This window comes from Lactuca serriola, chromosome 3 (genome assembly GCF_051521515.1).
Source record: "Lactuca serriola cultivar US96UC23 chromosome 3, Lser_US96UC23_V15, whole genome shotgun sequence".
Lineage (NCBI taxonomy): Eukaryota > Viridiplantae > Streptophyta > Magnoliopsida > Asterales > Asteraceae > Lactuca > Lactuca serriola.
Window position 1 is genome coordinate 47,960,727 of NC_136410.1, and position 12,214 is coordinate 47,972,940.

The following is a 12,214-nucleotide window of genomic DNA, read 5'->3' on the forward strand; positions in this document are numbered from 1 at the left end:
GGCAGTGCCCTCGGGTCCGGGGTTTCCAAAGGGGCGGCGCCCCTTTGGCGAGGTCTAGGGGCAACTCCCCTAACAGGGTCCAAGGGGCAGATCCCCTGGCTGGGAACATAGTGAAAAATTTAGATTTTTGAAGGTGATTATGGTAAAACTAACGAAACTCGTTAGTTTTGGATACCCTAAATCATCATTAAAATCTGGATTACCCTGACTTGCTTCCAAAGCAACTCATGAAGGCCCAACCCTAATGAAACTCTAATCTCGTTTATTATATAAACGACTCTTTACTTTGAGAAGAAACACATAAAAATTAGCTCTCGTTTTTCTTCAAACACTCACAAAATCTTTCTAGCAATTTGGCTTACGATTTCTGTGCCTAGAATTGTAAGTGTCCTCTTGGATTATCCTAAGTTGAATTTCTTGTAACCTAGACATAGTGTAAAAATATCAGTTCAGAAAGTTTTCACACGTTCCAAGTTAGTATCCAGATCTCCCTCCTATTTCTAACAATGATGATCCTACCTACCTCACCATTAGAAAACACCTCATCCCAACCCTTTTGTCCATTTGAACCCAAACTCCGGGGAAACCTCGTAGACCATCAAACCTAACCATTTCCATCTCAATTGTTTTGTAAAGCCACATGTTTTGTTGAGATCTTGGTTTATATCGAATCATTTCCAACTTCCAATTATGTTTGAGTGGGCCAAATTTACTTGATATATGGAAAAACCCTACGAAGCTAATGGAAATATATATAATATGGGTAAAAAATCTCATTTTTAATGATATCCATGCCGATGGACAATGGATGCAATACAAAAACCATAAAGTTGCGGTGAATCCTTGATACCTTAGGTCAAGCCAATGGTAGAGATTTAAGATCACCATGGAACATAATTAATCTTGAAAGTGTTGTTTTTTGACACATCTCCATTTATTTGTCATTTTTCTAGTCAGTCAACGATATAATAAATCATGGTTTGAGTTATAAAAAATAGTTTGGCAGAATAGATCTCATAAAAGCACAAACTAAATTCAAATAAGAACCACAAAAATTATTATTATGAGCAGTGAGGACTGATAATTGACGAGGACTGATAATTGACAGTTGGATGTTTTTATGTTTTTTTCTTTATTTTCAATGCTTGGTTGTTATCTTAAAACACATTAAACTTAATAACAATTTATAATTAGACAAAAACAAATTATATTACAACATATATAGTCAAATGAGAAATTATGATCTTAAACTGTGAATGTTGTGTTGAGGTGCAAACTCAATCCCACACCGGTAAAATAAGAAACTTGATGCTAACATATAAGGCAATGATTAATCTTTTCTATCACTAATTGGTTTTAGAAAAAGGAACCTCATTGTTCTTCTATGTTGAACATGATTGAGCTAGTAGCGATCCTAACAAGTGGTATCAAAGCTACGGTCGTAGCCCGGAAGATGTGGTCAGCGTAGGTGGCACAGTCCCTGGTAAAGCCGTGTATCGAAAGTCTTCCTAATGGCCCAACTTAGGTGTGCGTGTCCCGAGAGTATCCGCGATATGGAAAAGGATTGGATCTGATGAACAATTGTTGGGGTGCAAACAACGATCCTAACATGTTGTAATTAGTATTTCTTTTATTTTGAAATATATCAATATTAATATTTAATTGTAATAACAAATTATTAATTTTCATATGGTTGGTTAACATGTTGAAATTAGTATTTCTTTTATTTTGAAATATATCAATATTAATATTTAATTGTAATAACAAATTATTAATTTTCATATGGTTGGTTATTTTTGTAGGCATGGTTGATTAGGAGATTTAGGTGCTGTTTGTTTTTTCGAAGCGAAAATTCATGAAGTCTGTGGACCACCTCTGCAATCCTCTGTAGCAGAAGAGGCGGAACAAATGGCTGCAACCTATAATAAGAAGCATGTTTGTTTTTTAACATCTGCAGACTGCTGCAGTAAACTGAAATTTAAATAAACTAATTTTATAAACTGAAAATAGTTTTCAACACCGAAATTTAATAATTCTAGTTTTAAAACATTAAAATAATAATAAAAAGAACATGTAAAAAAACAAAAATATAAATTTTTTTAAAAAAAAAAATGTAAAAGAAGCTAATAGTTTTATTCTAGAAAAAAAACTAATTTTAAAAAACATTAAAAAAGAATATAATAAAAAAATTAAGAAAGTATTGCAAACATTGTCTACAAAGTTCGTAAAAAATTACACACGTTAAAAAAGATGCAAATGAAATTGAAAATATTATTAATAAAACGGTAAAAAATATTAAAAAAATCATGTTTAAAAAAATCTTGGAAATTATAAAAATAAATTGTGTCACATCCGTAAATAAAAATTTAAGAAAATCAAAGTTTAAAAAAAAAATTAAAAAAAAAAGTTATACAAAAATTCTTAAAAAAACACTTAGAAAAAATGAAAGCTGAAGAGGTTAGAAGAGACAAGTCAAGTGCTGCGCCACACAGCACACGCGCAGATGTTTTGTAGTCTGAAGTCTTCCAAAAAACAAACTGTTGCGAGAGGGAAAATGTTGCGCGTGTGCTGCGCAGCGCAACAATAAGTGGTTTGAAGAAGTTTTTATAGAAAAACAAAGAGCACCTTACACCCTTTCATACACTTATTTCATTTCATGTAATTCCATAAAAAGTCAAATATAAATGATTTTGAATGTGAAAAGGTTATATTATTTTAGAAGGAAAATACGGACAAAAGTTATTGATTATTGATAGGTAGGTGATGATGCATGAAAAGTATGATGCAAAACCCATTGATTCTAGACATTCCAACTCATCATCAAGCATTTGGAAAGGGTGCAGGTGTCATTTATTTATATAAATCAAATAGATAAAATGGAAAAAAAATATATTAGTTTAATGGAAAAAAACAAGTGAAACGAAACACCAATCTCCAAACACGAGAATACATCAACCACCACATGTAAAACTAAGTTTCAAAATTAAAATAAACGCACATCCACGATCCACCAATCTCCAATGTTATTTATTTATTTATTTATTTTTTAACACCGATCTCCAATGGTAATTTGGCAATTTTATACGTAGTATTCTACTTTTACACCATGTGAGAAATAACTCATTCACATCAATTTATGGAATCGCATGGTATTCAGCGACACAACACACTGAAAAGGATTCATCGATGCATAAATGTCAATGACGAACAAATTATAACGGGGAATGCTACAAGTGCACTGCACATGTGAAAAAAACATCATTTTCTAAATTCATCATTCTTTATAACAGTTATAGCAAATCATAGAATATGAGATTTTATTTACTAACACGTGTCTTTTTATCGGTAGAGCAAACATACACGTAGCAATTTAGTTGGTTTGATATTTAGGTTAAACACATAGAAAAAAAAATGGTAAACCGTATTATCTGAGTGACTCACGTCAATCTATCCTAAGGTCCACGTGAAAGGTCAATCACAGAACACTAATAATATTTTTGGGTGTGAATTAATTTGAACCAGAGACTCGAGATTTTATTCCTCAACTATTAGACTTCCATCATAAGACATTTAAACACATATAAGACAATATCTAACAAAAATAACAAACAAAAGGATAATAAAAGAAAGAAAAATCTAAATCTAAGTATGCCCATGTCAATTCAAATTCAAAATGACCATGTGAATAACCTATTATGAAATATAAATAGCCAATGCATTCTTGATATGATGTATGGAATAAAGAAAACTCTTTCACATTTTTTATCTATTTTTTTACTTATTAGATCAAGATAAATGTCAAAACAAAGAAAAAAAATTAAAAAAAATTAAAAGATTTCATATGTCATTATTTATATGAATATGAAGATAAATATAAATAAAAGATAGAATAATATTTATTTTTTATGCAATTAAATACGAGTTCATCAATAAAGTAGGTTTAAGCTTTTGTCCCTTCTTCATTTTTATACAAAGTTTGTTTCATTTTGCCAAAAGGTAAATTCTTTGTTTTTGACATTTCTTAATTATGCGTTAAAACATTTAATGAGAGTTATTATTGTTATTATTATTATTATTATTATTATTATTGAGTGAGCAATGTTATTGGACGATATAACTTATTTGGTTTTTTATTTTATTTAATGTTTATTTAATATTCAATATACTTTCACTTAATAAATCTAACCCCTCATCCATTAATCATATTTCATTTTACCCTTAAATATTTTTTAGTTTTAAATATGTTGTTTTTTTACTATTTAATTCATTCTATTATATATGTAATGACAATTCATTTATGAAATATAAATTTTAGTTTGAGCTTAAAGTTAATTAAAAAAAATTGGAATAAGTTAACTATTGAAGAAGTTATTTAGTTTGAGCTTAAAGTTAATGCAAAGATAAATTGATAATTTTTAAATCATAACATAAATTAACCACTAAAAATACTTTTAATACTAGTTTTTTCTAACCACAAACATAAGACATAGAGGTTATGCTAAAGTAAAACTTTGTACTTTTTGTTTGTGAATGATGCAAATTCAAAAATTGGGACTAAGAGTCATGTCATAAAAATGTTATTATTATTCAAATAAAGTATATATATATATATATATATATATATATATATATATATATATATATATATATATATATATATATATATATATATATATATATAGGGAGTGGTTCAAATGAGAATCAAAAAAGGTTAATAAACCGTAAGAACCTCTAACTTTAGATGTTTATAAAAGGTTTAAGGTAACCCTAAACCCTAAACCCTAACCCCTAACCCTTTATAAACACCTTAAACCCTAAACCCTTTATAAACATCTAAAATTAGAGGTTCTTACGGTTCTTAACTTTTTTTGGTTCTCATTTGAACCTTTACCTATATATATATATATATATATATATATATATATATATATATATATATATATATATATATATATATATATATATATATATATTACACTTTATGTAACCTTACCTCATGATGATAATATCTTCCTTTTAGGAAATAGTGTGAAATTTGAAAACAATGAATTCTTGCTTTAAACTATACAGTTTGGTGAAATGGTAGTGTGGTAATGTAGCGAACACCACATGACCGATGGTGCTGTGTTCACCCCACAGAAGAAACCCTTCTAACACATTTTCTCCTCTTTTTTTTCTTCTTTTAATTTATTATTTAATCGTATATATTTTAAAAAATTATATAAAAATTATCAAAAACGATGGTTTTTAATTCCCATATATATATATATATATATATATATATATATATATATATATATATATATATATATATATATATATATATATATATAAATAAAGTGAGGTTCAATAGAGAACCATTATTAACAAAGAAACCAATGAACCAATCGTGAATGTCGAAATTTAAAGCGATCAACGGCCAAGGATATGAGTGTACACTTGTAACCCATCTTTTACCAAAAAACCTACCTCTTTTTTTTTCGTTTAATTTTTTTTAAGTCACGTCTTTTATCGGAAAAAAACCGAATATGCCATTGTTCACGACTTTTCGTCATTTTTCCGTAGAGATCCATTTTGATATTTAAAAAATAAACCTTTTTTGTCGAAAAAACACACTTCGTTTTATTGTTGTTGTTTTTTTCAATATTTACGTTTATTTTTATTCAAGAAAAGCTAATTATACCAAAAATTTCAATTTTTGTCATCCATTAACTAACATTAACATTGATTAACAAAACCTCAATCAATTCAGATTCACAGTGTAAATATTTCAATTTTAACATTTACAATGTGAATTTGACTTACTATTAATCACATTGTGCATCTGCTCAGATTCACAATGTGAATCTATATTGAAATTTCATTTTTTTTACATCAATTTGAATTGATGTTTAAAGAGTAGAGTACCGAAAAATTATGAATTTTGATATATTTATTAAATTTTTTCGATAAAAAATAGGCCTTAAGTTTTCAAAAAACAAAGAAATGAAGTGGATTTAAAAAAAAAAATCATTTTTTGGATATCAATATAGATGTCTATGGAAAAAGAACGAAAAATCATGAACAATTGTATATTCAGATTTTTTTTTTTCCGATAAACAAATGGCCTAAAAAAATTAAACGAAAAAAGAAGTGAGTTTTGTTATAAACTGGTGCATGCATGTCCATTGTAAAAGTCTACAACCCTTCCTTTTTATGTTTACCATTTTAAATTCCGACGTTTAGATTGGTTTTTTTGTTCGTTGATTAATAATGGTTCTCTATTTTATATATATATATATATATATATATATATATATATAGAGAGAGAGAGAGAGAGAGAGAGAGAGAGGGATAGAGCTATGTTCAAATATTTCTAGCAAATATTGTGTTCCTCAATGTTCCAACCAAAAATTAGCAAATATTAAATAATTATTAAATTATTAATAGTAATACTTACCATATTTAATTTTAGTAATTATTAATATCCCTTTATTTTCGGAATAAGTTTTTTATCTACCCTATTAAAATATACCTTCATCAAACGTCTGCAAGCACTTCCATCGACCAAAGAGGCCGCTTGAACCACTTGCTGCCATCGACACCATCACCATCGTCAGAGCAATCTTCACCAAGAAAACTCGTTGATTTTAATACCCACCATCAACGACACCACTTAATCTCTTTAAACCCTAGAACCAAAAAACCCCTAATTTGTTTCCATCTTTCGATTTCGATCTGTTGGTCTCCAATGATTGAATATTTCACTGGTAGATTGACGAATTGGGTTTCATCGGATGGACCTTCAATCGCCGTCCTCTTATCCACCGGTGAAAAATAGCTTGAAGAAAGTCTTAAAAACATGGTGATTTCATTACTTTTTTGACTTTTGGTTGTTGTTTATATGATGATTTTGAGAAAATGATCTGGGTTTATTGTAACCAATTAATCAATACGACCAAGAACAAGCACATAATCAAGATGTGTTGAAGTTTTCACCTTTCTTCAAAGCCCAAGAAAGCTTGGGGACGAAAGATTGGCTATAATCTAATGCACAAGTGAGTATCTTTTCTTTTTCACCTTTCAAATGCTTTTTACCCAGGTTATTGTCACAACACAAATCCTCTCCTAGGTTTCATCATGTATACTTTGTATTTGTTGTTTTAGCTTTTCGAACTGATGATCTATAAAAGATCATAAATGTGCTTTGTTGCAATATGTATGTTTTAATTTATGCTAAGAAGCTTTTGGTAACAGTCTTCAGTTTCAGTTTATTATGACATTGCATAAGATGAACTGAATCGTTCATATTTTATCTACTGTAAGGTGAAAGAATATCATGATGAAAAGACGTGGATCACTTGTTGGATGTTTGTTTTTTATACTTTGCGCTTTGATTCTCTATTACCTATATATGTTGCACGAAAGGTGTTTGTGGAGATGCCTAAAAGAGAATCTGTTTATGTGGTATGTATTCTGTCAAAACTCTTAGAATGTGTATTATTCTGACAGAATTCGATTTCAATCTCCTTATTTGTCAAAATAGGAAAAGTAAAAAACATTGCAAGATAGGAAAAATGAAATACATTCTGTTAGAATATGCTATCATTCTCTATTATAGAGTTTCTATTAAATAAGTAATGTTTGTATTCTGTCAGAATTTATTTATATAAATGCATCATGTTAGAATGTCTTTGAGAATGTTTGTTAACAACAAGTACATTAGCTTCACTGGTAATACTAACGGGTAATGCATGTTATTCTTTCAGAATGGCTTGAAGAAGGAATTCAATATTTGATCATACAAGAGAAAGATTTGGAATCGATTTTAACAACAAGTATATTTTGCGAAGAATTACATTCTTACAATAATACATCACATTTTCGTCATAGTTTGAATCAAGTGGATTATTTGGACCATTGATGAAGATCAAGTGTATTTGCTGAATAATTGTATATTTAAGAATGTTATTTCTTAATATTTTTATTCATTGTTGATGATATTCTGTTAGAATATGTATAACTATATTAAATTGTTTAAGACTTTTAGTTTGTAAGAATATGTATGATTTTGTATTAAGGTTCGGATGTATATAAAGAATATATGTTGAATTCTTAAACCAGGTTAATTATAAAAAACATATGCATTGCAAATATATTCCGTAAGAATAAAAAAGAAAATATCTTTACTAATTAATGTTTGACATTCTGACAGAATAAAATCGGATTTTTAAATTTGAATTAATTTAAGTTTTAAAATATTCAGATTTTTAAAAATAAATGAATTAATTATCCCTAAAAATCCGAAAATTTTCTTTTTTATTATAGGTTAATGGACTAAAATGCCCTTATGCTGGAATTTGTGTGATTATGTGGTACATGTTACCCTATTATGATATCATAGACTCTCAGATCATGATCTTTGATTTTATTTCATCTAGTGGTCCAGATTTGTACATATATATATATATATATATACACACACACACACACCTAAGAAAATAATCTAAACTTATATATATATATATATATATATATATATATATATATATATATATACACACACACACCCCTAAGACGACATTTGGTTAAAACGTGACATCGAGTACAAACCTTAAAACCACGAAACGTAATAACAAACATTTTAGAACCTTGAATTAATACTAGATGTTTTTGTTAGAGTTTTTTTCATAAAAAAATAAATTAGATGAAAAAGTTAATTTGTCTTTGCAATAGAAAAACTTTTTCAATTATCTTATTCGTAGGACCCTTATTACGTGTAATTGTCAATTTCTAATCGGTAGAAAAACTATTAGGACTCATCAATTGATGCTCTTAATTAACATTTGTAATCATTTACTAGTTTTCAGGTAACAATTTTTTTTTGTTATTTATAATAAAATTGAAAATATTTTGTTTTTATAGGTAATAAAAATACAAGTATATTGCTATTACAAATAAAAAGTACATTGGCAATATTTGTAGTGAGAGCCATTTGCCGGGATTTTCCCTTATTTAGTTGTATACTTTACGAAACCTATTAATTATCAAAATCACTTGCTATTCTCATAATCATATTACTTACTAGGCGAATGCCCACGCGTTGCGCAGAAGTATCTATATAACTGAAATCTTTACATGTTTTTTTTAAATATAAAAATGATGTTATTGTTAAATTTGATATAATAATTCGTATATAAGGAGATATAATATATTGATTATTTTGAAGAGTAAGTTACACGAATGGTCCCTATGGTTTGGGGTGATTTGCGCTTGGTCTCTAACTTATTTTTTTTAACTCGTAAGGTCCCTACTATATTTTTTTGTTATGCGCTTTGCCCCTACTGTTTGTTTTTGTTACACGTTTGGTCTCTGTCTTACCAAAAAAAAACTATTATTTAAACAGGAAAAATTTGTGGGGTAGGTAAGGTAAGGTGAATGGGTGGGTTTGGGGGTGTGTTTATTTGAATAAATTAGAAAATCAAGGAAAAAAAATAGTCTTTTTAGGTAAGACATGGACCAAGTGCGTAACAAAAACAAATAGTAGGGACTTTCCGAGTTAAAAAAATAAGTCAGGGACCAAACACGCAAATTAATCTAAACAATAGGGACCATTCATGTAATTTACTCTATTTTGAATTATATGATAATATATACATCTATTAAAACTGCATAATCTCAATCTTTTGATTGACATCTACCTGCAGGTTACTCATGAATAAAATAAAATATAATATATAGTTTAATGTTATTTATAGTTGTAGTTATTATTAATTAATTTTTTAAAATTTATTTGCTTAACGTTTTAATTTCTATCTTTGTAATTATTTAAAACATCAAACAAATTTTTTTGATTTTAAAGGTAACAATATAATCATTTATATAGAGTTATTTTTAACTATTGTTATTGTAAGTTATTTTAAGCTAATTATTTGAAAACTTTTAACGATTATAAAAATATATTTAGGAAATATTTTATTTAAGGGATAATGACTTGAAAGGGTAACGAACTTTCGACTTTTGTCACATTTAGTCACTAAACTTTTTTTCGTTATCTATTTGCCATTGAACTATTGAAACTGTTCACATTTTACCCTTATGACCGGCTGTTGCCGGTCATAAGGGTAAAATGTGAACAGTTTCAATAGTTCAATGACAAATACATAAAGAAAAAAAGTTTAGTGACTAAATATGAACAAAATTGAAAGTTCGTTCTCCTCTAAAAAGTTCAATGACTAAATGTGAACAAACTTTCTCTTGTATTACGTTTTAGCAAATTATTTATTTTTGTTAAATTGTAGCAACATTTGTTGATGAAGAAATCTATGAAATTAAAAAAAAAAAAAAAAAAAAAAAAACCCTGAAAATATATTTAAAAAAAACACAAAAAACCAAAACCGAAATAAAAAACCAATGGTTTGACATTTTCCAAAATAAAAAATCAAAATTTCTAATCTGATTTTGGTTTTACAAAAAAATGAACTATTCTCACTGATGTGAATTATGACCATTGGTTTGGCATGCAGAATTTGTGACATCCCATGAATATGTAGTTACAACATCGTCTGAACTCGTAATTCATAGTAAGGGGTTAGAGTATCATCGCATGAATACGTAGTTACAACATCGCGTGAACTCGTAATTCATCACCTACAGGTTATGGGCCTGCTGATGTTTCCACTGGGTTGTCTAGAATAGTCTGTGATCGCCATCTATACTCTGGTGGATGACTACATCGCCACATTGCCGGTTAAGGTTATGGTATCTCCTTTCATCCTACATCACATATTCATCATCATCTATTTACCTAATTATCATCACCTTTTTATCATCACCTATCTCTCATCATTTTATTTCATCACACACCAACTATTTCATCTACCCATGTTTCATCCGCAACATATTTGTAGATATAAAATAAATATATCATTTAAATCTTTTAAAACATGTATAAAATCGTTCATCCAGCATACACAATAAGTATTCAAATAATATGCACACATAACACGTAATTTATATAAAATACTTCATATCTACGTATAAGATGAAAATAACTATATATACCATAAAAATCCCATAAATGCTTCTTAACTTCGAACCCCAAGGTTTACTCTACTAAAGCTTCATATTCTCGACTCTCTGGACCTAGAAGGGTCCAGATCTATCACACCAAAAAGCTCAAGATAGGTCTTCCTCTCACTTTACACACTCAAGCTCGCTAGGGTTCTCACTTATGGGAAAGGTAGTCGCAATTGAAGGCCATAAGTGCCTTTAAATATGGCTCGGGCCCAAAGATTTAGGGTTTCTGCCAACAGCGCGGACTCGTCGAGTCGCCTCACCGACTCGTCGAGTCCATTCATTAATCCGAGTCATCAGTCGCGACCTTACTCGACGAGTTGAGGCGTCAACTCGTCGAGTCTCTCTTCTTAAATCAAAAGAAAAATACTTAAATTATGATACCTGGAAATCCGGATGTTACATTTTGTTCTTTTATTTCATAGATTTCTTCATCAACAAATGTTGCTACAATTAAACAAAAATAAATAATTTGCTAAAACATAATACAATAGAAGTTTGTTCAAATTTAGTCATTGAACTTTTTAGAGGGAAACGAACTTTCGATTTTGTTCAAATTTAGTCACTAAACTTTTTTTCGTTATCTATTTGCCACTAAACTATTGAAACTGTTCACATTTTACCCTTATGACCGGTAACAGCCGGTCATAAGGGTAAAATATGAACAGTTTCAATAGTTCAATGGCAAATAGATAACGAAAAAAAGTTTAGTGACTAAATGTGACAAAAGTCGAAAGTTCATTACCCTTTCAAGTCATTATCCCTTTATTTAAATTGATATTACAATTTAGTTTTTGCATTTAGCACTACAATTTATCATTTTTATCAATTCACAAAATATTCTTTGGGTTTTTTAAGTGGAACTAAAATTTATATTGAAGTTGACATTGTAATGTTATATTTAAATTAACAATTTAAGTATTTTGTCCAAACTGTTCAAAAGTTGTAGTTTTAAATTAATAATGGTTTACATACAACAACATATTAAATCTAATAAATTAAGTATAATATGTTAAAAGTTAAAGACATAACTTTATAGGTAGAAGTAAAAATATTATTTTAATATTGAAATTTAGTTTATTTATAATTACACTTTAGGTTTGATATTTATTTAACCTTATTAACCAACTTATAATCATTATTAGAAAGACACTACAAT